The 26,179-nt window shown below is 47.7% G+C and overlaps 1 protein-coding gene across 4 annotated transcripts in view; it reads right to left on the reverse strand.

The window, feature by feature from the left end:
- The window catches only part of NINJ2 (ninjurin 2), a 98,591-nt gene that overhangs the window by 50,694 nt on the left and 21,718 nt on the right, over positions 1-26,179 (reverse strand). The window contains exon 2 of one of the 4 annotated variants that reach the window (XM_055357483.2): positions 1,649-1,744. The exons of the other annotated variants lie outside the window; for them this stretch is intronic. The gene's annotated coding sequence lies outside the window, so the exon portion shown is untranslated. The remainder of the gene's footprint in view (positions 1-1,648; positions 1,745-26,179) is intronic. 4 annotated transcript variants of the gene reach the window in all.

Here is a 26,179-nt window from a genome sequence, read left to right on the forward strand (position 1 = left end):
ACAAAATTAGCCGGGCGTAGTGGCGCATGCCTGTAATCCCAACTACTTGGGAGGCTGAGGCAGGAGAATTGCTTGAACCTGGGAGCCGGAGGTTGCAGTGAGCCGAGATCACACCATTGCACTCTAGCCCCGGGCGACAAGAGTGAAACTCCATCTTAAAAAAAAAGAAACTCTGCTCACCCTTCAAAGCCCAGCTCCACTGCCACAGCCCTTGGGAAGCCTTCCTCAGCTCCTATCGGCTAAATGTATCCCTCTTTCTCAGTTCTCCCAGAGCATTTGCTTCACTCCACTAGTACAGCACATACCATGGGCTATTAGAGAGCTATGTGTGGGACTGTCATCCTGTGGGCTGCATGCATCCCAAGCACAGGAAATGTGCCTCACACAACTTCACATGCCCTTTTCAGGGTCATCTGACAAGCAAGGGAAAATCCTACAATTGGCAGAGCAGTTGTGTTGATGTAGGAAGTGTCTGAGAGGAAAGGGCTGAAAGGAAAAGTGAGGCACAATCTCGGAGAGCTAGAATATCATTCCAGGGGGTTTTAGCTAGGGTGAGGGGCTGCAGAAAGCAGTACTTGTAATGGGCCAGAGGTATAGTAGTTAGAGAAAGCTGATAAGAATTTGTTGCGGTAAAGGAAGTTCTCAGGAAGATAAAGGACCGGTTCAAGGAAACTTCTGAGTATAAAAAAACCAGGACTGCATTGCCATTTCAACGGGTTGCCTGGACTAGATTTTGAAGCAAAGTCCTATAGTCAGGAAAACTCCAGGAGCTGACTTGGACTTCTCCAGGAACAGAGGCTGGAGGAGGAAAGAAGGAAGCAAAGGCCATGGTAATGACCTTACCATTGGGATAAACTGTGTCAAGCTGCACTGAGTAACCAGGTTGTGTCCTGTAAGTTACTAATCCCACCATGGTTTATACCTCATGACTTCTTGCATTCTGCTGAATATTCTAGACTGCCTGAGAGAGAGGACTGTGTGTAGGTCCAGGGGTTTGGTCTTGGGAGAACATAAGACTGGGTCATTGGGTGGTGGCAGAACAAAATGTTTGGAGATGGAATCTAGACGATCATCTGTGCGTGAGCTTCATTACAGTGAACAGTGGGACTGCTCTGGTCCCAGGGTAATGACGGTGACAGTGCTGCAGGTTGCAGGAAACCCACCCCATTCCCTCTCCAAATAGGAAAGAGTCCACGATGCCAAGAAAAGGGACTTCTTGGCTACAAAATGGGCCCAGCTACCAACTTATAAATTAGAAGCAAGACTTCTGAGTGGCGTCAGGAAACTGCTAGTGTTCTCCTCTCTTGTACCTTTAAGATTTATCCAAAATGAGACACCTTTCTACACAGTAGCATCTGATGTGACCTAAGTGTGGAGGCAAGAATCCCTAGTTGAACCAATGAAGGATCAAAAGGCCCTAAAAGGTTACCTTGGCATCTCAGGCACTTGGAAAGCTAGCATTGCCTCCAGCTATTTAAAAAAAGTGTGCTCAGCCGGGCGCAGTGGCTCGTGCCTGTAATCCCAGCACTTTGGGAGGCCAAGGTAGGCGGATCACCTGAGGTCAAGAGTTCAAGACCAGCCTGGCCAACATGGCGAAACCCCGTCTCTACTAAAAATACAAAAATTAGCCAGACGTGGTGGCACTCACCTGTAATCCCTGCTACTCGGGAGGCTGAGGCAGGAGAATCGCTTGAACGAGGGAGGCGGAGGTTGCAGTGAGCTGATCCCTCCATTGCACTCCAGCCTGGGCAACAAAGCAAGACTCCGTCTCAAAAACAAAAAAAGTGTGTTCACCCCCTGTTCTTGCCCTAGGTCCCTAATCTAAGCGAAGTTGTTGTAGTAAAGTCTGGGATGCACTAAGAGGACAACAGAGGAAAGACACTGGGGGAAGAGCCCACAGCAGTCAGAGCACGTCCTCCCCTCACGAAGCCTTCCCTAAAGCCCTGGCCGCGTGCTGAGAATCCTTCTTTCTAATCCTGCCCCTGCATATCCATGGCCCAAGCATTCCTTCTGCCTCCAGACCTGCCTCCACAACAGCTGATGAGGCAAGTGTCCTGGCCGAAGCGCAGCAGTTCACATCCCCTTTCTTCCCGGCCTCGACATTAGAGGATGCCTGTGCAGCTCTGAAGCTCCTGGGGATAAAAGGCTCAGGCTGCTGTGCTTCTTCTCACAGGTCCCTGAGCTCCCCCAGGGCTTTCCTACGCAGAAGGCCGGCTGGCTGAGCACTCCCAGCTGCAGCCCCGCTGGCGTCGTAGTGTTTTCTGTGCTCTGTGCTCACTCCCCAGGCCGTTCTGGTTTCCTCATCTCAGCTCTCTTTGTTTAGCCACAGAGATTGGGCAACTTCTGTTGGGCAGCGAGGTCGGGGCCCTGCCTCCTAAGAAGGGGCCTCTCCCTCACAGGTCAGTCTGAAGTCACTTGTTCTCCAAGCCCTTGCTCACCCCAGGGCCCTGACACTCAAGTCCATCCAACACCAGGTGCCTCTTTCTCCCAGGTAAAATTTTCAGATATTATTGCTGTTTTTAACATTATTCAGTGAATAACGTACTCTGGTGGTCTGAAAGGGATAAGGGGGGATTCTGATTTATGGATTTAATGTCAGACTGCATAAAAGCCTCCTCTCTCTCCTTCGGAAGTTTTCTAGGGTGCTAGGTGGCAGCAACCCTGTTCTGTCAATAGGACCATCTGAACCCGTAGGAGCTCCTGGCTGGACAATGGCAAGGTGCGGCTGCAGTGTGTGGTTAAAAGTCCCGTGGAGAGTTGGTAATGAGGAGGTGGGGGTGAGGAGTTGGTAATGAGGAGGTGGGGGTGAGGAGTTGGTAATGAGGTGGGGGTGAGGAGTTGGTAATGAGGTGGGGGTGAGGGGGGAGTGTTGAGAAGGCAGTATGCCACTCTGGAACCCCAGAACAGCATTTTTTAGGACTCAGGGCCCAGAGGCGTTTTAGGACTCTGGAAACTTATCACAGGAAGGGCTTTAGTAATCAGTTGTGCCTGATCTGTCTATTTTACAGAGGAAGAAACTGAGGCTCAGAGAGGCATATAACCTACCAGCAGGCTTTGGTTAGTGATCTGGGTTGACCCAGTGAAGGTCAGTCTGACAGCACTGTGGCCCGGGGCCCTCTCAGTCACAGCGCCAGAGCCTCGGGCTCCAAGGAGACTGCAGTTTTGGATCAGGAGCCGAATTGCCTCTTATCGCAGAAGTTCTGTCTCCATCTGCAGGGAAAAGGAGGCTCTTGGCCTCCCAGGGTAGCAAAAGGCAAACACACTTGGTTACCAGGAGCCCTTGAGAAGGTGGCAAGAGTGGAGAAGAGCAAACACCTGACTCCCTCCATCTCTGGCTTTGGCTCTAGACTCAGATGGTTTAGAGCCAAGGCCTCCAACGGCCTCTCAGAGCTCTCAGAGAGCCCTGTTCAGGTGCAGAAAAACTGGTCTCGTGTCTTCTCCATGGGTCCCCACAAACAACAGATTATCAGAAAGGTCAGGCTTCTTTCTGACAGGGGCAGCAAAACTAAATCCCAGAACTTCAAAAGGTCACGTGCCTTGTGGAGAAGTAGTTGGGGAGTGAGGTGCCCGCAATTTCTTTTGAGGAGAGCAGTGGCTAGAAGGAATGGTCCAGGAGGGGGGCAGTTTATTGTCAGGACCATTGGATGGAGTCCAGCAAGTATTATCAGGAGTTGATGGTGTGTCCAGCCCCAAGCTGGGCACTTGGGGTAGGGGATACAGAGTATGTTTAGGACTTGGCCCCTGCTTACAAGGTGCTTGCTGGCGATATAAGACTCTCATATGTGATTCAAAAAAGAGAAAAGACAGAAGCTATGTTAATGGCCAAAGAGAACATGCTTTAGAAGGAATGAGAAAAATCAGCGTGGGCTCATCTAGTTCTGAAGAGCTTCATGGAGTGGGGCAATCTTTATACAGCCCCACACCCTGCAGTCAGTGTGTGAACTGAGGAGAGAGGTGGGAATGAGCATAGGAACTCACCCTTTCTAACCTCCTTTGTACACAGGCTGTGAGCTAGAATTAGAATGTAAAGAACGCTGTGTCCTCCAAGGGTGGCATATTGCCTGCGGAGTCCTCCTGGGCCCTTGCAGGATGTGGCCAAGATGCTTGGTGCTGCAGATAGTCTCCCGGAAGAGAGGGGCTTACACATTCTTGGTAAGCTGTGGCTGGGTTTAGAATGATTCCTTGGGAAAAGGTGTAGCAAAGTAACTTTGTCCTAAAGAAGCCCCAAGTATCCTGAGCCCAGCAGCCTTACATAAAGTAGTATTGCATAGTGACTCCATTTCAGGGTCTGGATTTAGACTTGGCTTTGAGTCCTATCTCTGCAGCTTTTAGTAACTGTGTGACATTGTCATTGACCTCTCTAAGCTTCAGTTTCCTCATCTATAAAGTGAAGATAATATTCCTTAATGGTCAGGGTTATAGTGAGGACTAAGTGAGGGAGGGCTCAGCTGCCAGCTTGGCATCCTCAGCCCATGGCAGCCGTGTCATGGCTTTGTGCTCCAGTTTGTTGCCAGGGCCTGGTGTTTCATGGTTCACTCTCTTGTCTGACTGTTTCCCAGATCAGGCAAGCCCTGAAGCGTCCTTTCATCCCTTTGGACACCTCCTAGTGAGGGGAGAGCACAGGCAGTGTGGGAGTGGGAAACTGGATGTCATAGCTGGGTATCCATTCTATAGCTCGTGGGCATCCTGCCATGGGCATCTCTTGACATAGTCAAGAGACCTGGATGGAAATGGGCCCCAAACTACTTCACTAGGAGCTTTGCTTTCCTAGACTACAGTTTCTTCATCTATAAAACAAACAGCTTAAATTAGACCAGCGATCCCCGCTTTGCGGGAAGGGGAGAGGGTCTCAGACAGTATGGGGTCCCTGAATGCAGATGCACAGCAAACATTGCCTAGAGAACAAATAGATGATGCGCCTCACACATAAAGCCTGTGCTGTTTGTCAAATGCACAGAGGTGCTGCTATAATTTTTAAGATACATGTAAAAAGTATTATTGAATGCATGGTAGCTTTTTCTCAGCATGCAGTTCTTCATTTGTAGATACTAAAAGTACAATTATGATTACTTGGAAGGATCCAAAAGTGGTTTTGAAGTTTGTTTGTTTGTTTTTGAGACAGAGTCTTACTCTGTCACCCAGGCTGGAGTGCAGTGGCGCAATCTTGGCTCACTGCAACCTCTGCCTCCTGGGTTGGAGAAATTCTCCTGCCTCAGCCTCCGGAGTAGCTGGGATTACAGGTGTGCGCCACGATGCCTGGCTAATTTTTGTATTTTTAGTAGAGACGGGGTTTTGCCATGTTGGCCAGGCTGGTCTTAAACTCCTGACCTCAGGTGATCCACCCACCTCGGCCTCCCAGAGTGCTGGGATTACAGGCATGAACCACTGCTCCCGGCCAAGGTTTTGAAGTCTTAAAGAGGTACTCAGGCTTGAAAAGTTTGTCTACCACTGGATGAGATGAAGGACTTACTCAACCTCTCCTGGACGTGGCTCCTAATTCCAACCTAACAAACAAGCACTCCTGAGTCTCTAGCCTCACGTCCTTCTTGAAGAAATAGCAGCTACTAGAAGAGGTTCCCCTGTGGCAGTGAAGACAAACTAGAAGGAGAGACAAGTAAGAAAGAGTAGTGTACAACCAGGCATGGTGATTCACACCTGTAATCCCCACACTTTAGGAGGCTGAGGCAGGAGGATTGCTTGAGCCCAGAAGTTCAAGACCAGCCTGGGCAACATAGAGAGATGTATCTCTATAAAATATTTAAAAAAAAATTAGCCAGGCATGATGGCACACACTTGTAGTCCCAGCTACTTGGGAGGCTGAAATGGGACAATTGCTTGATCCTGGGAGTCTGAGGCTGTAGTGAGCTGTGATTGCACCACTGCACTCCACCCCAGGTGACAGGGTAAGACCCTGTCAAAAAGAAAAGAAAGAAAGAAAAGAAAAAAAGAAAACAGAAAAGAAAAGAGAGAGAGCCTGGGCACAGTGGTTCACAACTGTAATCCCAGCACTTTGGGAGGCCGAGATGGGAGATGGGAGATCAAGAGATCAAGACCATCCTGGCCAACATGGTGAAACCCCATCTCTACTAAAAAGACAAAAATTAGCTGGGCATAGTGGCGTGTGCCTGTAGTCCCAGCTACTCGGGAGGCTGAGGCAGGAGAATCACTTGAACCCGGGAGGCAGAGGTTGCAGTGAGCCAAGATTGCGCCACTGCACTCCAGCCTGGTGACAGAGTGAGACTCCGTCTCAGAAAAAAAAAAGGAAAAAAAGAGAGAGAAAGAATAGTGTGGCCAGGCACTGTGGCTCACACCTGTAATCCCAGCACTTTGGGAGGCCGAGGTGGGTGGATCACAAGGTCAGGAGTTCGTGACCAGCCTGGCCAAGATGGCGAAACACTGTCTCTACTAAAATTAGCCAGGCATGGTGGCAGGTGCCTGTAATCCCAGCTGCTCGGGAGGCTGAGGTAGAGAACTGCTTGAACCTGGGAGGCGGAGGCTGCAGTGAGCTGAGATCATGCCACTGTACTCCATCCTGGGCGACAGAGCAAGACTGTGTTGGGAAAAAAAAAAAAAAAAAGGCCAGGCACGGTGGCTCATGCCTGTAATCCCAGCACTCTGGGAGGCCGAGGCGGGTGGATCACGAGGTCAGGAGATAGAGACCACGGTGAAACCCCATCTCTACTAAAAAATACAAAAAATTAGCCGGGTGCGGTGGTGGGCACCTGTAGTCCCAGCTACTCAGGAGGCTGAAGCAGGAGAATGGCATGAACCCAGGAAGCGGAGCTTGCCGTGAGCTGAGATCAAGCCACTGCACTCCAGCCTGGGTGACAGAGTGAGACTCCCTCTCAAAAAAAAAAGGAAAGAAAGAAAGAAAGGGGCTACCTAAAGAGAGGAAGACAACTTTTATAAGAAACTCTGGGAAATGCTCAGGATTCTATTTGTTTAAAGGCCCTTTTTAAGAAATGCTTGCCACTTCCTAGTATTTGTCATTGTTTCCTACTGCACACGTTTGCAGCATATGGGAAGTGGGAGGAGTTAGAATGTCCTCCAAATTCCCCTGACACCCAGTTCCCACCTTCATCCTCTAGAAAAATGTGTTGCTTTGTTTTGTTTAACTTTTCGGGTCACAGACCCTTTCAGAATCTGATAAAGGTGATGGACCCCCTACCTCACCCTAAATGCAGTCGCACACGGATAACTTTTCTTTTTTTTTTAATTTTTATTTTTTTCATGAATAACTTTCCACATAATTTCAGCAGGTTCATCGCCTCCTGAGTTCACATGGACCCCCTTGGGAATTTATGGACACCCCCGCCCAGGTTAGGAAAACCTGCTCTTGTGTGGGTTGCTTCAAACAAGTTTAAATTTGCCTTCTCTTAGTTGTCCATAGATCTAAGCTTTTTCTAAAAGTCCCATGGAACTTGTAATGAGACCTCTAAATGTCCCATATCCCAAAATGCTGTTGTAGGCTTCTTAGATTTTGGAAGACCAGGTCAGCAAAAGACAGCATGCCCTCAGGTGGAATACTGCAAAGGTAGACATCAGCTCAAGGCTAGCTTCTCTGGGCAGCTGGTGCAAGGTGAATGGAAGCAAGATAGGGGCTCAGGAACAGAGTCCATCTGAGAGCCAGCGCTCCCTCCTGACAGTGACAGTTTTGTAAGTTTCTGTCCTAGGAGCTGTGGGCCTGCAGACCTGTGGTCCTTGGAGTGGAAAGCTGCTCCCATCTCTAGGAAGGATCTCCCAGCCTCTGTCCCCCTCCCCCACTGCTACCCGAGCAGCTCTCCCTTCACCTCAGGCCCTGTGTGAACACACCTTACCTCAGGGTTCCTGCCCCGGCAGCCCGCCCTGTCTGTTAGTGCTGTGAGTCTCTGAATGTACCAGCCAAAATCAGGGAAGGTTTCTTCCCACCCACTCAGAACTTCACTTTTCTCATCATCCATACTCCGAATCTAAAAGCCCAGTTGTTATTTACCAACTTGCATCCAAATCCACTCTTGGGCTTAGTTTCCAACCAGCATGTACCCTGGGATGAGTGAGAGGCGACAGGCTAGGAAGGGATCTGGGGTTCACTAGTGACAGGCCAGGCTGCTAGGTTTGGCTGAGGTGCCACAATTTGCACCAGGCAAGGGAGGTGAATTCAAATACCAGGATGTTGGGCAATATTTCAAAGAGTGAGGCTGGGCATGGTGGCTCATGCCTGTAATCCCAGTACTCTGGGAGGCTGAGGCAGAAGGATCGCTTGAGCCCAGGAGTTCAAGACCAGACTGGGCAACATAGTGAGACCCTGTCTCTACAAAAAATTGTAAAAGTAGCTAGGTGTGGTTGTGCACACGCCTGTAGTCCCAGCTGCTCAGAAGGCAGAGGTAGGAGGATCACTTGAGCCCAGGAGGTCAAGGCTGCAGTGAGCCGTGATCACACCACTGCACTCCAGCCTTGGTGACAGAGGGAGACTCTGTCTCAAAAACAAAAAAACAAAAAACAAAGAATGAAATTCATTGCTATTACAGCCCTTCCTCTACCCTCACCCTGAACTCTACGTCCCATCCTCTTACTCTACAACGTACTATGCAAATGACTCATTGTTCTCTACAATGTTACCCTGCTGGGTTCAATTCCATCTGAGCTTTGTAGGACTCCAAACCTATGTGTAAAGGCATGAGCACTTCAAAGGAAGATTGGCAGGGAAGGCCAATCCTTCTGCTTATGTATTTTATTCTTTGATTTTAAAAATCAATTTATCCAATAGATATTTATGGAGCTCTAACTGGGTTAGGATACTAGCGTATGGGGATACAGAAAAATACAAAGATATACCAGGATACTGGAATATGGGAAAATGTATGAATGAATGAGATCTGGATTCACTTTCAAGGAGCTTGCCGTCTAGTAGAGGAAATGACATACAAATAAGCCACAACACATGGTATAAAAAATATATATGGCCGAGCACAGTGGCTCACACTTGTAATCCCAGCACTTTGGGAGGCAGAGGCAGGTAGATGACCTGAGGTCAGCAGTTCAAGACCAGCCTGGCCAACATGGTGAAACCCTGTCTCTACTAAAAATACAATTAGCCAGGTGTGGTGGCATGTGCCTGTAATCTCAGCAACTTGGGAGGCTGAGGCAGGAGAATTGCTTGAACCCAGGAGATGGAGGTTGCAGTGAGCCGAGATTGCGCCACTGCACTCCAACCTGGGAGACAGAGCGAGACTCTGTCTCAAAAAAAAAAAAGATATATATTTGCCCTAGCTTAGTAACTATCATTAGCAAGTGATATTTAAGCTGGACACTGAAGAATGGGTAAGAGTTGGAGAGACGAAGATGAGGAAAAGGCATCTAGGTGGTAGGAATGGTATGCCAAGAGCCTTGGAAGCAGCAGGTGGACCTACATGCAGACTAGCAAATAGTTCTATTTGGCAAGAACATAGGGAGACGGAGTAGACAGAGAGAAGGTCAGAAAGCCAAGGTGAAGTCGAGACCTTGCATTTCAGGCTGAAGAGTAGTTTGGGAATTTCAGGGGAATCACTGAAGATTTTTGAGCAGAGTTCATGGTGATCATAGCTGTATCCTAGAAAAATTAATTTGGGAGTTCTCTGGAGGCTACGTTGAAGAAAAAGAAAGCATTGGGTAGGGGTATTAGAAGAGGGAACATCTACAGGAGCCTTTTCCATCAAGCTACTTCTGGTCAACTAAGCCAAAAGGGACCTTGGCCTCTGTTCTCTATGGTCCTCACTGTCTGGACCTCTCATGGACGGTACAGAAAGACAGTATAGTTGTTAGGAGCAGACTCTACTATAAAGTTCCTTCTCAGACCTTGGTTTACCATGTGGAATAATTATATCCAGATTTCTTTTAAAGATTAAATGAGATAGAGTCTATCAAAACACTTATTAGCACAGAGGGAATGGATAAGCAATTTTTAATAAATGGTTGATAGGATAATCATTATCCTATGACTCATCTTGTAGATATGTGTGCCTAAAACTGGAATCACCTCCTTTATGGGTAGGAAGCCACAGCTTCTTGTACCAAGTAGATGATCAATGAATATGAAATAAATAGATATCATAATCGGTGAGGGATTAGGCTGTAAGAGTTTCATTAAATTTAGGAGAATCATTCCCTTTGAACGAGGACTGACATTTTTCTTGCCTGAAGTGTTCCCTGTTCTCAGAAGTACAATCACTATAACTTGGCAGATAGGATGGGATGAGTTTGTCCTTGAGACAGGACATCAAGCCCCAGTTCTGGGTAATGTTTTGACCTCACTGGTCTTGGCAAGCATTAGTCTGAAGTCACTAGGCCCCTGGGCCTGTTCTTAATGGGCCTGTGTCCACCCAGTGAAGAGGTATTCATAAGAAGCCCTCCTACTATCTACTGGCTACATTCATGGGAACCTTGGTGTAGGCCTGAAAAAAGAGCTGCGTTAGCGAGGAGGTAGTGGGAGCTAAGAGTCAGTATACAGCAATATTTAGGCGCTGGACTCCTGGTTGCTTTTCCCAATTCTATTGCCCAGAACTAAGAAACTTTGGACATTCTCTTCTTCTCTCTGCCACAGGGCCTGATTATCAAGGCATCCCTGAATACTGACTGCCTCCTACCAGTGCCTGCTACCTACAAAGGCAGTGATGCACTAAGTGCCATAGGGCCCTCCAGGACTTAAAAGAGTTTCACTCTAGCTGAACATAAAAGGTGAAACACAGAAGAAATATGGCACTGTGGTTAAGGGTATAAACAATGGAGTCAGGGTGCCTGGTTCAAATCCTGGCTTTCTCACTAGCTGACACGAGGCAGTCAACCTTTCTGCCCCTTAGTTTCCTTATCTCTAAAGTAGGAATAATAATAATAATAGTATCTACCAAATGGGGTACTATTAAGAGTTAAATAAAATAATTTAGCTTGGTGCCGTAGCTTGCGCCTATAATCCCAGCACTTTGAGAGGTTGAGGCGGGAGGATTGCTTGAGCCCAGGAGTTCAAGACCAGCCTGGGCAGCATAGTGAGACCCTGTCTCTACAAAAATTAAAAGATTACGCAGGCGTGGTAAGACATGCCTGCAGTTACAGCTACTCAAAAGGCTGAGACGGAAAGGTTGTCTGAGCCTAGGAGTTCAAGGTTGCAGTGAGCTATGATTGTACCACTGTACACCAGCCTGGGTGACAGAGCCAGACCCCATCTCAAAAAAATAACTCAATAAAATAATTTGTGTAAAGTGCTAAATACAGTAATGGCCCATAGCAAGCACCTAATAACTGTTAACTATTATTTTTGAATTAAATCATAGCATCCAACCTGAAAAGCAATATATGGCAATAAGGAATTTTCTAGGCCATGCCTTTAGAATTTTTATCATCCTTTTAGAATTGAAGCTTCTTGTTAGAAGATCCTGTCCTGTATTTTCATGGATGCCCCAACACCCACCCTCGCTGCCTTGCAATCAAACAGGTGCTCAAATATTTTTTGAGAATATAATTAAGTACATTTCTACTTTCTAATTTCTAAATGAATGAAATAGAGAACTAGGAAACTTAGGACAGTGAGACTGATGTCAGCTGGGCAATCAGAGAAGGCTTCATGGAGGAGGTGAGACTGACGTAGCCCTTGACAAGTTTGATAGGATTTAGATGGATAAAGTGAGGCAAGGAAAATTCTAATTATTGGAGCCTCAAATGGGTTGGGTGTTCATGAGAGGCAGGGGCAGACTTCGTGAGCACAGCTGCAGCATATGGCACACACACTAAGGGTGGCACCGCTGTGCCCAGACCTGGGCTCTGAGTGTGGGGCCGGAAGACAGGGCTTAAGTGGAACCAGACTTGCCTGGGATAGACTTTGGGCGCAGTGACAGGAGCCCATCAGCTGCTCAAGAGACCCTTGCCAAAATCTCAACTGGAGCTGGGCACAGTGGTGCATGCCTGTAATCCCTGGGCACAGTGGCGCATGCCTGTAATCCCAGCTACTTGCGTGCCTGAGGCAGGAGAACCCAGGAGGTGGAGGTTGCAGTGAGCCAAAATTGGGCCACTGCACTCCAGCCTGAGCGACAGAGCGAGACTCCGTCTCAAAAAGAAAAAAAAAAAAAATCTCAATCAGCTAGGCCAAGTCCTTCCTGTCCTGTCCCTGTCCCTGCCGCATCCTCCCCGGCCTGCCCCCGGCTCCTCTTTCACATCCTATGCCAGACAGAAGGCCTGGGAGTGAAAAGACTGGCCATGGGGACAGAGAGCTGGATCCAAAGGTCAAGGCTGAGTTTGCCAGAGCCTGCAGGATCCCTGCACCGCTTTACTGGATCCCCAGGTTGAGCTGAGATGCTGCTCTGGGTGGAGAAGGGGCCATGAGCCTCTGGCAGGCCTCTGTGTCACACCTTTCCACCAGGGAAAACTGGGTGTGGATGTTTCCCCTTCGTATGTACTCTGAGATCTCTATGAGGAGTCTTCCTAGAGGGGAAGGGGGAAGCCTCCTCATAGAGATCTCAGAGTACGTAGGAAGGAGCCAGGCCTTTCCTTTCTTCTGCATCTCCTCACAGCGTCACCTACAAGGGTCTGGCACACAGTGGACACTCTTCCTGGCTCTTCTGGTACAGAGTGACCAACATAACAGTTAATAGCATTTCCTCATGTTACAGACAGGGAAAGCAAAAAACATAAGCATGGTAATGCATATATAATACGAGTCTATGGCAGAGGCATTCGAACCAGAATGACTCCATCTTGAATAGGGGCTGGTAAAATGAGGCTGAGACCTGCTAGGTGGCATTCCCAGGAGGTTAGGCGTTCTTAGTCACAGGATGAGATAGGAGGTCAGCACAAGACACAGGTCACAAAGGCCCTGCTGATAAAGCAGGATGCAGTAAGGAAGCCGGCCAAAACCCACCAAAACCAAGATGGTGATGAAAGTGACCACTGGTTGTCCTCACTGCTCAGTATATGCCAATTATACATTAGCATGCTAAGAGACACTCCCACCAGCACCATGGCAGTTTACAAATGCCATGGCAACACCTGGAAATTATCCTATATGGTCTAAAAGAAGGAGGAGTCCTCAACTGGGGGAGGGGAAAATCTCCATCTCCTTCCCAAAAAGCTCATGAATAATCCACCCCTTGTTTAGCATATATCAAGAAATAACCATAAAAATAGCCAACCAGCAGCCCTCAGGGTTGCTTTGCCTATAGAGTAGCCATTCTTGTGTTTCTTTACTTGTCTAGCAAACTCGCTTTCACTTTACTTCATGGACTAGCCCAGAGTTCTTGTACAAGATCCGAAAAACCCTCTCTTGGGGTCTGGATTGGGACCCCTTTCCGGCAATGATACCCTTTCCATGTGGTAATTCATTCAATCCTCACAATGATCCTCTGAGGTAGGTCCCATTATTATCTTCATTTTACATGTGGGAAAACTGAAGCCTGAAGGATGAAGAGCTTCCCAAGTTCACCCAAGGAGTAAGCGGTCCACAGGACTAGGAGCCTGGGATTTGCACCGAGGCAGTCTGGCTCTGTTCTCCATTGGCCACTGCGATGCCACCTGGGTGGAGGGAGCACAGGTCCAATGGCGGGGAGAGTACAATACAACCCAGGATCCTGTCTTCCAGGTCTCTCCACACAATTAACCTACTCAAAACTTCATGACAGTCCAGCAAGCTTGTCCAACCCACAGCCTGTGGGCCCCGTGCAGCCCAGGACGGCTTTGAACGCGGCCCAAAACAAATTGGTAAATTGTCTTAAAACATTATGAGTTCTTGGTTGGGCGTGGTGACTCACGCCTGTAATCCCAGCACTTTGGGAGGCGGAGGCAGGTGGATCACCTGAGGTCAGGAGTTTGAGACCAGCCTGACCAACATGGAGAAACCTCATCTCTACTAAAAATGCAAAATTAACCAGGCCTGGTGGCGCATGCCTGTAATCCCAGCTACTCAGGAGACTGAGGCAGGAGAATCGCTTGAACCTGGGAGGCAGAGGTTGTGGTGAGCCGAGATCGTGCCATTGCACTCCAGCCTGGGCGACAAGAGCAAAACTCAAAAAAAAAAAAAAAAAAAAAAAAAAAAAAAAAATATATATATATATATATATATATGAAGTTTTTTTGCGACTTTTTAAAAGTTTATCAGCCATTGTTAGTGTTGCTGTATTTTATGTGTGGGGCAAGACAATTCTTCCAATGTGGCCCAGGGAAACAAAACAATTGGACACCCTGGATGATGAAAAAGAGCACTCTTCAGCCCCTGCTGTCACCAAAGCCCCACCTCAGTTCTTGCCCTTAGGTAACGCCAAGATAGCAAAATGGAATTTTACCAAACCGCTCTTAGGTTCCTTCCCCAGGAGACCAGAAATGCCCTGGGGACTGCCTGCCTTTGAGGCAAATTTTTTTTCCTTTTTAAAGAAAGTGGTAAACATCTGAAAATAGAGTTTTTGAAAGAAAGTGACTCTTCAGTTGTAATTATAGCAGAGTGGGTCATTGCTTTCTATCAGCAAGAAAGCTGCTTCTATTTTTTTTATTCTCTTTTTCTTGGTTTTTTGTTTTGTTTTGTTTTTTGAGACGGAGTCTCGCTCAGTTGCCCAGGCTGGAGTGCAGTGGTGTGATCTCGGCTCACTGCAACCTCCACCTCCCGGGTTCAAGCGATTCTCCTGCCTCAGCCTCCCGAGTAGCTGGGACTGCAGGCTCCGGCCACCACGCCTGGCTAATTTTTTTGTATTTTTAGCACAGACGGAGTTTCACCATGTTGACAGGCTGGTCTCGAACTCCTGGCCTCAGGTGATCTGCCCGCCTCGGCCCCCCAAACTGCTGGGATTACAGGCGTGAGCCACCGCTCCCCACCGCTGCTTCTAAATATAGCCTGCATAATGCAAATCCCCAAAGAGGGCCAGCCTCTGGCCCCATTCAGCTTCCTCCCTCAGAGGCTGGGGGCGTGCGCCCTGGGCGGGGCGGCGGGCTCCCTCCGGAGAGGTCCCAGCCCGGCCTCGTGCCCCTCCCCAGCAGGCTTCGGGCCCTGCGCACAGACCCAAATGGCGCGGGAGGAGGAAGAAGGGGTCACCTACGTGCCTGACGTTCTAGGGGGGAGCCGCTTCTTAAGTACGTGCTAGGATCAAGGGTGCATTTGCAAACTTTTCAAAATGCCTTAGAAGACGTAGGAGTCAAGCCCTTGGGATCTGGAGGGGAAGGAGGAGAGTCAGTTAAACCGCAGAAAGGTTGGTGGGGAATGGGCTCAGTAATGAATGGCCCCTGTCACAGCCTCGGGCCGGGACTCGCCAGCTCATTTTCTATTTCTAACTCAATGCCAGGCACTGAGCACTGTGCTCAACCTAGTAATTTGGAGACGGAGGTGGATATGCATATAACAGAACAGGATGCTCTCCGGACAAACGTTCTGAAAGAAAACCAAACGGAAGATCCTCCCGCCTCTGCTGGGCAGTCTCTAATGACCCCTGGGGTATGTTCCAGACATGCGTGGGCATCTGCGAATTTACTCACCTGAGAGCTGCCTCTACCTTTTTTTTTTTTTTAATTTTTATTTATTTATTTATTTATTTTGAGACGGAGTCTCCCTCTGTCACCAGGCGGGAGTGCAGTGGCGTGATCTCTGCTCAATGCAACCTCTGCCTCCCGGGCTCAAGCCATTCTCCTGCCTCAGCCTCCCGAGTAGCTGGGAGTACAGGCGCTAGTAGCTGGGAGTACAGGCGCGCGCCACCACGCCCAGCTAATTTTTATATTTTTACTACAGACGGGGTTTCACCATGTCGGCCAGGATGGTTTCTATCTCTTGACCTCGTGATCCCCCTGCCTCGGCCTCCAAAGTGCTGGGATTACAGGCGTGAGCCACCGCGCCTGGCCTGCCTCTACCTCTGATCCCTGGGATCAGAAATGATAAATGCAAAGATTGTCCCTGTGTTATGTGTGTACTGTTTGTAATTGTAATTCACAATCCCCTTTCTTGCTCCTCACCCCATTTTCAATTAAGAGAGAAAGGTGAAAAACACAAAGCACAAAATGTTTCCAGGAAACTATCTGAAACTCCTGGAAGGCTAGATTTAGGCATAAACAGAGTAGAACTCCAGATTTCTGCAATGCTCCTTAGGGGCTGAACTTCCTGCATGCCCTTGACAATTAGAGGAGTTTTTTTTAATACTTCAAAATTATTCCAGAGAGGCATGCAGATGAGAAGATAACCAGGTTATGAGGAAGCCCAAGGTATTTGGTAAGGATGCTCAAGTTTTGGGGAAGTTCAGCTGAAATAGCAATTTGTGGGTGGACTATTAGCAGGGAGTTGACTGGAGAATTAATCAGACGTTGAAGGGACATGGGGGACCGGGAGGATGAAGTCTGAACTCGGGCTCAGGATATGGAAAAAAATTCAGTAAAGCTGAGATTCCTGTGTGCTTAAAGTCCTAACCAGCCCCAGGGTGTCTGAGGCACGCTGGTAAGTAGAATCAGAGATTCCATTCAGCAAAAGCAGACAGGAAAACAAATCTCTTTTCTTTGTTTGTCCTGGTTGAAAACCAAACACGGTAGCCATTTGATGAAATTCCAATGTCAGGAGTGTTTGGGCAGGGAAGGGAGGGTAAAATTGCAGCTAGCCTCTGACCACAGGGAAATCAGCCTAACGGCTCCGTTCAGGCCATTCTTCAGCCCTGCACTCTGGAATGTTCACAGGGTGTCTGTGCATCTCCCCTGATTCCAGCCCACAGGACACTTGCTCTCTCTTTCTTGTGACCCCAACATGTCAGCTGGCAAGACTCAACATTCCTGTCTGGGACTGAGCAGCTTGAACCACTTGTATGAGTCACAGGTAATTTTCAGCAGTGTGAGAAAACACTGAATGAAGAGAAGTACTAGGTCCTGAGGAGGCTTAGCTCTGGGGTAATGGAGATGGGGGTGGGGGTGGAGAGAGGGTTCTAAAGGTCAACGGCAATGTCCCCCAGTTTTCATGTATCTTCATCAACATAGACAAATCCCAGCGGATCTAAGCTTTTGAAAACTTGACCTTTTGTAAAAATAAGGAAACTGAAGTTATAGCCCTTTCTGGAGTGTGGAAGCTTTGGAAACATCGCACCACAGTGAAGCAAGCCGGGGAGGGTGCCAGCCCAAACCAGAACCAAGTGTGGGCATTTCATGCCATGAGCACGAAAGGTTAGTGGGCCGGGTTGAGCCTGGGCAAGATCTCACAAGATCTTAGATCCAGTGTATTTTCTGTCAGTAGATTTCAATCAGAAAGGTCGTGAAATATACCTCAGCCTGGCATTGGGCTTGGGGCAAAGATCTAGGACTTTCTTTTCCAGGGAAGTTCTCTGAGAACTGAATCAATTCCTGCCCTCTAATCTATCTTGCATCCCTTCCTGAACCAACCTCCCTAAAACTGTGCCCCACTCCTCCATTAAAAAAAAAACAAGGCCGGGCGCAGTGGCTCACACCTGTAATCCTAGCTCTTTGGGAGGCCGAGGTGGATGGATCACCTGAGGTCAGCAGTTCAAGACCAACTTGGCCAACATGGTGAAACCCTGTCTCTACTAAAAATACAAAAATTAGCCAGACATGGTGGCACGTGACTGTAATCCCAGCTATCCGGGTGGCTGAGGCAGGAGAATCACTGGAACCCAGGAGGTGGACGCTGCAGTGAGCCGAGATGGTGCCACTGCATTCCAGCCTGGGCAACAGAAAGAGACTGTCTCCAAAAAAAAAAATCATGTCATTTAAAAACTTCTGAGGCTGGGCCCAGTGGCCCATGCCCGTAATCCCAGCACTTTGGGAGGCTGAGGCGGGCAGATCACTTGAGGCCAGGAGTTCAAGACCAGCCTGGCCAACACGGCAAAATCTCGTCTCTACTAAAATACAAAAATTAGCTGAGCGTGGTGCCACATGCCTGTAGTCCCAGCTACTCAGGAGGCTGAGGCAGGAGAATCATTTGAACCCAGGAGGTGGAGGTTGCAGTGAGCCAAGACTGCCCCACTGCACTCTATCCTGGGCAACAGAGTGAGACTGTGTAAAAAAAACAAACCACTTTAGCGTTTTCTACTGTCTGCTAAATCGAGTACACATTCCTTTGCCTGGTTATTTAAAAATCCCCCATAATTCGGCCCCACCCCACCTATCCAGTTGTGCTTTCCCACACACACACCGTCTGATCTGGTCAGAAAGGCCTTTGCACTGTCCCAGATAGCTTACTCTTTCCTGCCTGTTTCATTCCCAGTTTTCTCCACATTCATTCCTGAATCTGAATTTATTCTTCTTTAACAAAACCAAAAGACCCCACCTTAGGATATTTGGCCAACTACTTCAGTTTGCATTTCTCCATCTCCAAGTAATTACCAAGTCACACCTTGATACATATACCTCCCCCAATAGACTATAAGCCACCATGAGTTCAGCACAACTTATGTAAGTTATAGTGACTCACATAAATTGTGCTCACTAAATAAATGTTGATTAGTTGCAGTTCTTTTTTTTTTTTTTTTTTTTTTTTGCACTGTCTCCCGGGCTGGAGTACAATGGCACGATCTCAGCTCACTGCAACCTCCGCCTCCCAGGTTCACACGATTCTCCTGCCTCAGCCTGCCTAGTAGCTGGGATTACTGGCGCACACCACCACAGCCGGCTAATTTTTTGTATTTTTAGTAGAGACGGAATTTCACCATGTTGGCCAGAATGGTCTTGAACTTCTGACCTCGTGATCCACCTGCTTCAGCCTCCTAAAGTGCTGGGATTACAGGCATGAGCCACCGCGCCCGGCCTAGTTGCAGTTCTTTTTCTTCTACAGTAAAGGCCAAACACACACAAAATCAGTCTCCTCCCAATCCTGACTTGGGTCCTCTACGTTTAGTAGCACAGAGAGAAAATGTAGAGAACGGTCGTACCTAAGATATTAAGGGGGGATGAGTTCAAGACAAAATAAAATGTTTGCCCAACCCTGACATTTTAAATGCTCATCTGAAAATTGGCACCTCCAGAGTGTTGCCCTTTTCAGAGCATTCAGACCCAGGGCACCATAACATTAAATTCCTTTGTGTTTAAGACATTTCCTCTTAATTCTCTTTCTCTTTGAGGGAATGGTATAAGTACAAGAGGTTGGAAGAAACCATACACTTCTTTTTTAAAAAATAGAGACAGGAGCTGGTCATGTTGCCCAGGCCAGCCTAGAATTCTTGGTCTCAGGCTAATCCTTCCCCATCGGCCTGCCAAAGTGCTGGGATTATAGGTGTCAATCACTGCACCCAGTCCCCATATACTTTTTTTTTTTTTTTTTTGAGACGGAGTTTTGCTCTTGTTGCCTAGGCTGGAGTGCAATGGCATGATCTTGGCTTACTGCAACCTCCACCTCCCCGGTTCAAGTGATCCTCCTGCCTCAGCCTCCTGAGTAGCTGGGATTACTGGCACGTGCCACCACATCCTAAATTTTGTATTTTTAGTAGAGACAGGGTTTCACCATGTTGGCCAGGCTGGTCTTGAACTCCTGACCTCAGGTGATCTGCCTGCCTCGGCCTCCCAAAGTGCTAGGATTACAGGCATGAGCCACCAGGCCTGGCCCCTGTATACTTCTTTAAATGCAATAGAGCAGACATATAGACCAGTGGGATAGAATAGAGCCCCAAAATAAACCCTTGCATATATGGTAAACTGATTTTCAGCAAGGCTTCCAAGACCACTCAATGGGGAAAGGATAATCTTTTCAGTAAATGGTGCTGGAAAAACTGGATAGTCCCACATACAAAAGAACGAAACTGGACCCTTACCTTATGCCATATACAGAAACTAACTCAAAATGAACCAAAGACCTAAACTTGAGAGTTAACACTGTAAAACTCCTAAAAGAAAACACAGGGAAAAATCTTCATGACATTGGACTTCACAATGATTTCTAGAATATGACAGCAAAATCGCAGGCAACAAAAGAAAAAAACAGATAAATTAGATTTCATCAAAATACGGAACTTGCGCACCAAAGGACACTATTAAAAGAGTGAAAAGGGGCCGGGTGCGGCTGTTCACGCCTGTAATCCCAGCACTTTGGGAGGCCGAGGCGGGCAGATCATCTGAGGTCAGGAGTTCGAGACCAGCCTGGCCAACATGGTGAAATGCTGTCTCTAATAAAAACAAAAAAAATTAGCCAAGCATGGTGGCAGGTGCCTGTAATCCCAGCTACTCAGGAGGCTGAGGCAGGAGAATCACTTGAGCCTGGGACGCAGAGGTTGCAGTGAGCCAAGAGTGTGCCACTGCACGCCAGCCCGGGCAACAGAGCGAGACTCTGTATAAAAATAAATAAATAAATAGGCCAGGCGTGGTGGCTTACGCCTGTAATCCTAGCACTTTGGGAGGCCGAGGCGGGTGGATTACCTTAGGTCGGGAGTTCGAGGCCAGCCTGACCAACATGGAGAAACCCCGTCTCTACTAAAAACACAAAATTAGCCAGGTGTGGTGGCACGTGCCTGTAATCCAAGCTACTCGGGAGGCTGAGGCAGAAGAATCACTTGAACCTGGGAGGCAGAGGTTGTGGTGAGCTGAGATCATGCCATTGCACTCCAGCCTGGGCAACAAGAGCAAAACTCCATCTCAAATAAATAAATAAATAGATAAATAAATAAATAAAAATTAAAAAATAAAAGAGTGAAAAGACAACCTACAGAATGGGAGAAAATATTTGTAAACCATATTTCTGTTAAGGAATTAATATCCAGAATAGATAAAGAACTCCTACAACTTAACAGCGAGAAAACCAAACAACTCAATTCAAAAAAGGAGAAGGAACTAGGGTAGACATTTCTCCAAAGAAGACACACAAATGGCCAACAAGCTTCATGAAAAAAGGCTCAATGTCACCAGTCATTAGACAAATACAAATCAAAACAAAATGAGATACAACTTCTTACCTGTTAGGGTGACTATTTGAAAAAAATGAAAGAAGAAAGAAAAAAAAGCAAGTTTTGGTAAGGATAAAGAGAAACTGAAATTCTCATGCATGACTGGTGAGAATGTAAATGATGCAGCCAGGAGCCACTGTGGAAAACAGCTTGGCAGTTCCTCAAAAAGTTAGAGAATTACCATATGACTTAGCAATTTCATTCCTAGGTGTGTACCCCAAAAAACTGAAAGAAAGGACTCAGATACCTATACACCAATGTTAATGGCAGCATATTCACAACAGCGAAAACAAACAAGCCAGTGTCCATCAGCAGATGAATGGATAACCAAATGCGATATATTCATACAATGGAATATTATTCAGGCTAGAAAGGAAGGAAATTCTGGCCAGGCACAGTGGCTCACACCTGTAATCCCAGCACTTTGGGAGGCCCAGGCTGGCAGATCACAAGGTCAGGAGTTCAAGACCAGCCTGGCCAACATGGTAAAACCCCGTCTCTACTAAAAATACAAAAATTAGCCAGGCGTGGTGGTGCACTCCTGTAATCCTAGCTGCTCAGGAGGCTGAGGCAGGAGAATTGCTTGAACCTGGGAGGTGGGGGTTGCAGTGAGCCAAGATTGTGCCACTGCACTCCAGCCTGGGCGACAGAGCGAGACTTCATCTCAAAAAAAAAGAAGAAGGCTGGGCATGGTGGCTCAAGGTTGTAATCCCAGCACTTTGGGAGGCCGAGGCAGGCGGATCACGAGGTCAGGAGTTCGCGACCAGCCTGGCGAACACGGTGAAACCCCCGTCTCTACTAAAAATACAAAAATTAGCTGGGCGTGGTGGCAGGCGCCTGAAATCCCAGCTACTCGGGAGGCTGAGGCAGGAGAATCGCTTGAACCCTAGAGGCAGAGGTTGCAGTGAGCCAAGATTGTACCACTGCACTCCAGCCTGGGCGACAGAGTGAGACTCCATCTCAAAAAAAGAAAAAGAAAAAGAAAAAGAAAAACGTTTACCCCAATTAATGTACCCCAAATGCCATTGGGTAGGGCCTTGCAGAAGGAATGCTAAGTGTGGGCTTTGACACAACCCAATTCCCTGTGGCAACCAGGTGTTGCTGGTTTAGGTTAGTGATTAGTGCTTACGGGTGGGGTAAAAGAAATACAGCCTTGGCTTATGAATACCTAGGCACAGAATGTCCCCACCTTGGCCCTATGGGGCAACTGTTCTCACAACCCTGTGAGCTCTTCCCAAGGAATCAGGGCCAAACAAAGGATTAAGGACCTCAAAAAAAGGGAGTTCTCATTCCAGCTCCTTCAGCAGAGTCACTGTACCTTGAAGGACCGGCACCATTTGTGCTTCAGGGAAAACAACACTGGAAAACAACAAAGGCCTCTACCAGAAGGTGGGAGTGGGAACTCTCCCCCGCACCCCTATGCTTTAGGAGGAAGGTGCTGCCCACATGCTGAGCCAGTTGCAGGAGAGCACCTAGGCCTGCTGCATTCCACCTCCTGCAGAGACACCTGTGTGCTCCTGTGTTGTAGCTTGTTAAGGGAGTGTAGACTTGTCCTTCTTGTGTTGAGTAATTTTTCAGGGAGGCTGGAAGAACTAGAAGGTAAATTTCCTCTCTACTCCAGCCAGGGTTCCAGGAGCCAGGCCCATCGCTCCGATATATGCATACGTTGTGTTGTTATTTCCTATTAAATCCGATCTTTTCACCCACCACTCAGTATTACACTAGCACTGACAGTTTTTTGTTTGTTTGTTTGTTTTGAGACAGAGTCTCACTCTGTCGCCCAGGCTGGAGTGCAGTGGCGCGATCTCGGCTCACTGCAAGCTCCGCCTCCCAGGTTCACGCCATTCTCCTGCCTCAGCCTCCCAAATAGCTGGGACTACAGGTGCCCGCCACCACGCCTGGCTAATTTTTTGTATTTTTAGTAGAGACGGGGTTTCACCATGTTAGCCATGATGGTCTTGATCTCCTGACCTTGTGATCCACCCGCCTCGGCCTCCCAAAGTGCTGGGATTACAGGCGTGAGCCACCGCGCCCGGCCAACACTTAGTTTTAAATCCAGTTTAATATTTTATACACAGGTTCTTATACTGGTTTCCACTTATTTTATGTAAGTCTTGAATTCCCCCACAAAATTACAAACCTCTCGGGAACCATGCTCCACCCTGCTTTAGCACCTATGTTCCCTCCCACATCCAGTACACAGTGAACATTACATCAGTATCAATCGGTATATGGGAGTATGTAAACAACCTAGTGTATATCCATAGTAAGTAATACTCTGCAACAGTTAAAAATAATAAGGTGGATCTATATATTCTGACATGGAGAGATTTCCAATTCATATTATTTTGCCCCGAAAATTAAAGCAATCAGGCACAGTACAAAACCCTCTATGTAGAAGGAAGTAAAAGAAACAAGGGCCTGGTCCATCCGTTTATTTCCTTCCTCCTACGTACCCCTAGTCGCAGACATTTGTTACAATCTCGTGTGGCAGAACTCAGTAATTTCCTGTATTTTCCCTTTCAAAAAGAACTGTAGTTAATGTTAAATAAATGTCTAAGTCAGTTGCCATAGGACTTGCCACAATAATAGTCACACTTATATGGGGCTGTCATTGCTCATAGTGCTTTACATGAATTAACTCGTTTAACCCTCACAATAGTCTTATAAGACACTGAGGCACAGAGAGGTGAAGTAACTTGCCCTAGGTCAGACAGCACAGCAAGGAGGTGGCAGACCCAGGATTCAAGCCTGGACAGTCTAACTCAGGAGCCTGTGTCCTTAACCTCTATGTTGAAGGTGCTCTTCTTTTTTTCTACTTTTTGTGTATGCCTCAGTGATGGCACTCAGAATGCTGTGTAAGAATGAACGGAAAAGAAAAAAAAGTCCCTATTGCCACCCTAACCTATGGCTCCGTTTATGGACTTGTAGGTTTGAGGTACCTATAAGGAGCTACTGATGCCTTCTGGAAACTATGTGTGGGCTGCTACTGAGAGAACATGACCATTTGCTGTGACTGTGTTAGTCAAGTGATATACATAGATCTCCCCAGCAAGTGCCTCCTGAGGACGGGTTCCAGCCCCAACCCTAGATCATATCAAGTACAGCTCCAGCTATTAAGCTGGCTAATGATGGTCCAGGTGTAACAAATCCCACCTGATTGAAACCGGCAGGGGTAGACCCACTAACTTTTACAGAAACATAGGTACAAAGTATAAGGTTCCTAGGATTCTGATTCTTCGCTCTTCAAAGGCCTAAGGAATGAAGATTGATGCCATCTAAAAGCAAATTAGGAGGCCTTGCCCAGGCCCAGGCCCCCGAATAGTTAGTGTATTGGAGATGACACAGTGTTTAGTGCTGTTTCAGGTTAAGTCAGCGTCTCTCCAATGTGCCAGACCTACTGTCACAGCAATATGTATCCCCAGTTCACACACGGAATGTTTGCTCTCTGGCAGCCAAATGCACTGGAACTGGCAGTAATGATCTCACAAAAGCAGGAAAGCTGAGCAGTCAGTCACATGATTACCAAGGTATTGAGATGGAAGAACTGGGCATCACTTAATGAAAATATCTTGGCATCTTAGAATCAGAAGTTTCCAAACTTGGAGGCAGTTTAAGAACCATCATATCCAAAGTCCTTGTTTTACAAATGTGGCAACTGAAGCTTTAAAAAAAAGGTAGGCCTCCGGGCTCCTTGCCTGAGCAAAGTTAAAGTGTAGTTCTTTCAATACAATTCATTCAGACCTCTCTTTCAATGACAGCAGGGCCTTTAGTCCCAACTACAGTCATTAATTCATCCCTGGTACTTGACTTCTATTCCTCCTTTCTTCTTAATGGTCCTGTTTTTATTTTATTTTGTTTTATTTTTGAGACTGAGTCTTGCCCTGTCACCCAGGCTGGAGTGTAGTGGTGTGATATGGGCTCACTGCAACCTCAGCCTCTAGGGTTCAAGTGATTCTCGTGCCTCAGCATCCCAAGTAGGGCTAATATCTGTATTTTTAGTAGAGACCCCTGTCTCTTCACTATGTCGTCCAGGCTGGTCTTGTACTTCTGGCCTCAAGTGATCTACCCACCTCGGCCTCCCAAAGTGCTGGGATTACAGGTGTGAATCATTGTGCTAGGCCACATTTTTATTTTTAATTGTTCTGTTTGTGTTGTGTTTACTCATACAGAAAAGGAGAATCATACCCCCATTCCACCACCCCACTCCAACCCCTCCACTGTGGCTCCAATGCTACAGACCACTCCCAACTTCAGTCCCGGAAGAATGGAAGGAAGCCTGCAACTTAAGAGACTGGGGTTAGAAGTGATCTTCATAAATTGTTTGCCTTGCCTGTGTCTAGAGTCCTTAAGGTATGGGTCCTCCAGGCGGTTTTCAGGCTGTTCTCTTATGTAACCATGTTTATGAGGTGAAATTATTTGACAATGTGCTTGTACTATTTTCAAATAATGAAAACCAGCCATTGCCCTATTAATGTCTCATCAGAACAAAAATTCTGCCTTCCATGTGCAGACTGCTCACTGGTTTTCAAAACTACCGCTTCTCCCTTCTGGAACAGCCCTACCTTCCCACTTGGGAGGGGGCATGGGAAAGTGGCTGCACTGAGTTGCCCTCCTGTCTCCCTTCCCTCCCCCCACCCAACCCCCTCCACCTCCTGCTTTGCAGATTCTCTAGGTTGATGTCTACCTTGATCTGCAGGTGGGTTCCAGTTGGAGAGTCTCTGGACAAAAGCAAAGCCTACTTTTCTCCCCAGGGTGAAAGGAGTGGGGAGAGGCCATGAGGATGGGAGGAGTGTGCTCCAAATCAAAATGCTTCTCCTGGAAGTCAGGAAAGAATTCCAGATCACCAGCTCTGATCAGACTCTTGTGCTAAAGAAACAGGCTAGAGCCGGGCGCGGTGGCTCACACTTGTAATCCCAGCCAGCGCTCTGGGAGGCCGAGGCGGGCGGATCACAAGGTCAGGAGATCGAGACCATCCTGGCTAACAGGGTGAAACCCCGTCTCTACTAAAAAATACAAAAAATGAGCCGGGCGTGGTGGCGAGCGCCCGTAGTCCCATCTACTCGGGAGGCTGAGGGAGGAGAATTGCTTGAACCCGGGAGGTGGAGGTTGCAGTGAGCCGAGATCGCACCACTGCACTCCAGCCTGGGCGACAGAGCGAGACTCCGTCTCAAAAAAAAAAAAAAAAACAGGCTGGAAGGGAAGTCTCTTCTAACACTGCCCTGGAGCTAGGTCATTTCCTAGACTGGCTCAGAAAAGATCTGTCTTTGAGGACAATGCCGCTTTAGGGTAGAATCTAGCGGAACACCACCTTTCGACATGGTCCTGGCATGGCCTCCCCTTGG

The sequence above is a fragment of the Gorilla gorilla genome, chromosome 10, assembly GCF_029281585.2.
Source record: "Gorilla gorilla gorilla isolate KB3781 chromosome 10, NHGRI_mGorGor1-v2.1_pri, whole genome shotgun sequence".
Lineage (NCBI taxonomy): Eukaryota > Metazoa > Chordata > Mammalia > Primates > Hominidae > Gorilla > Gorilla gorilla.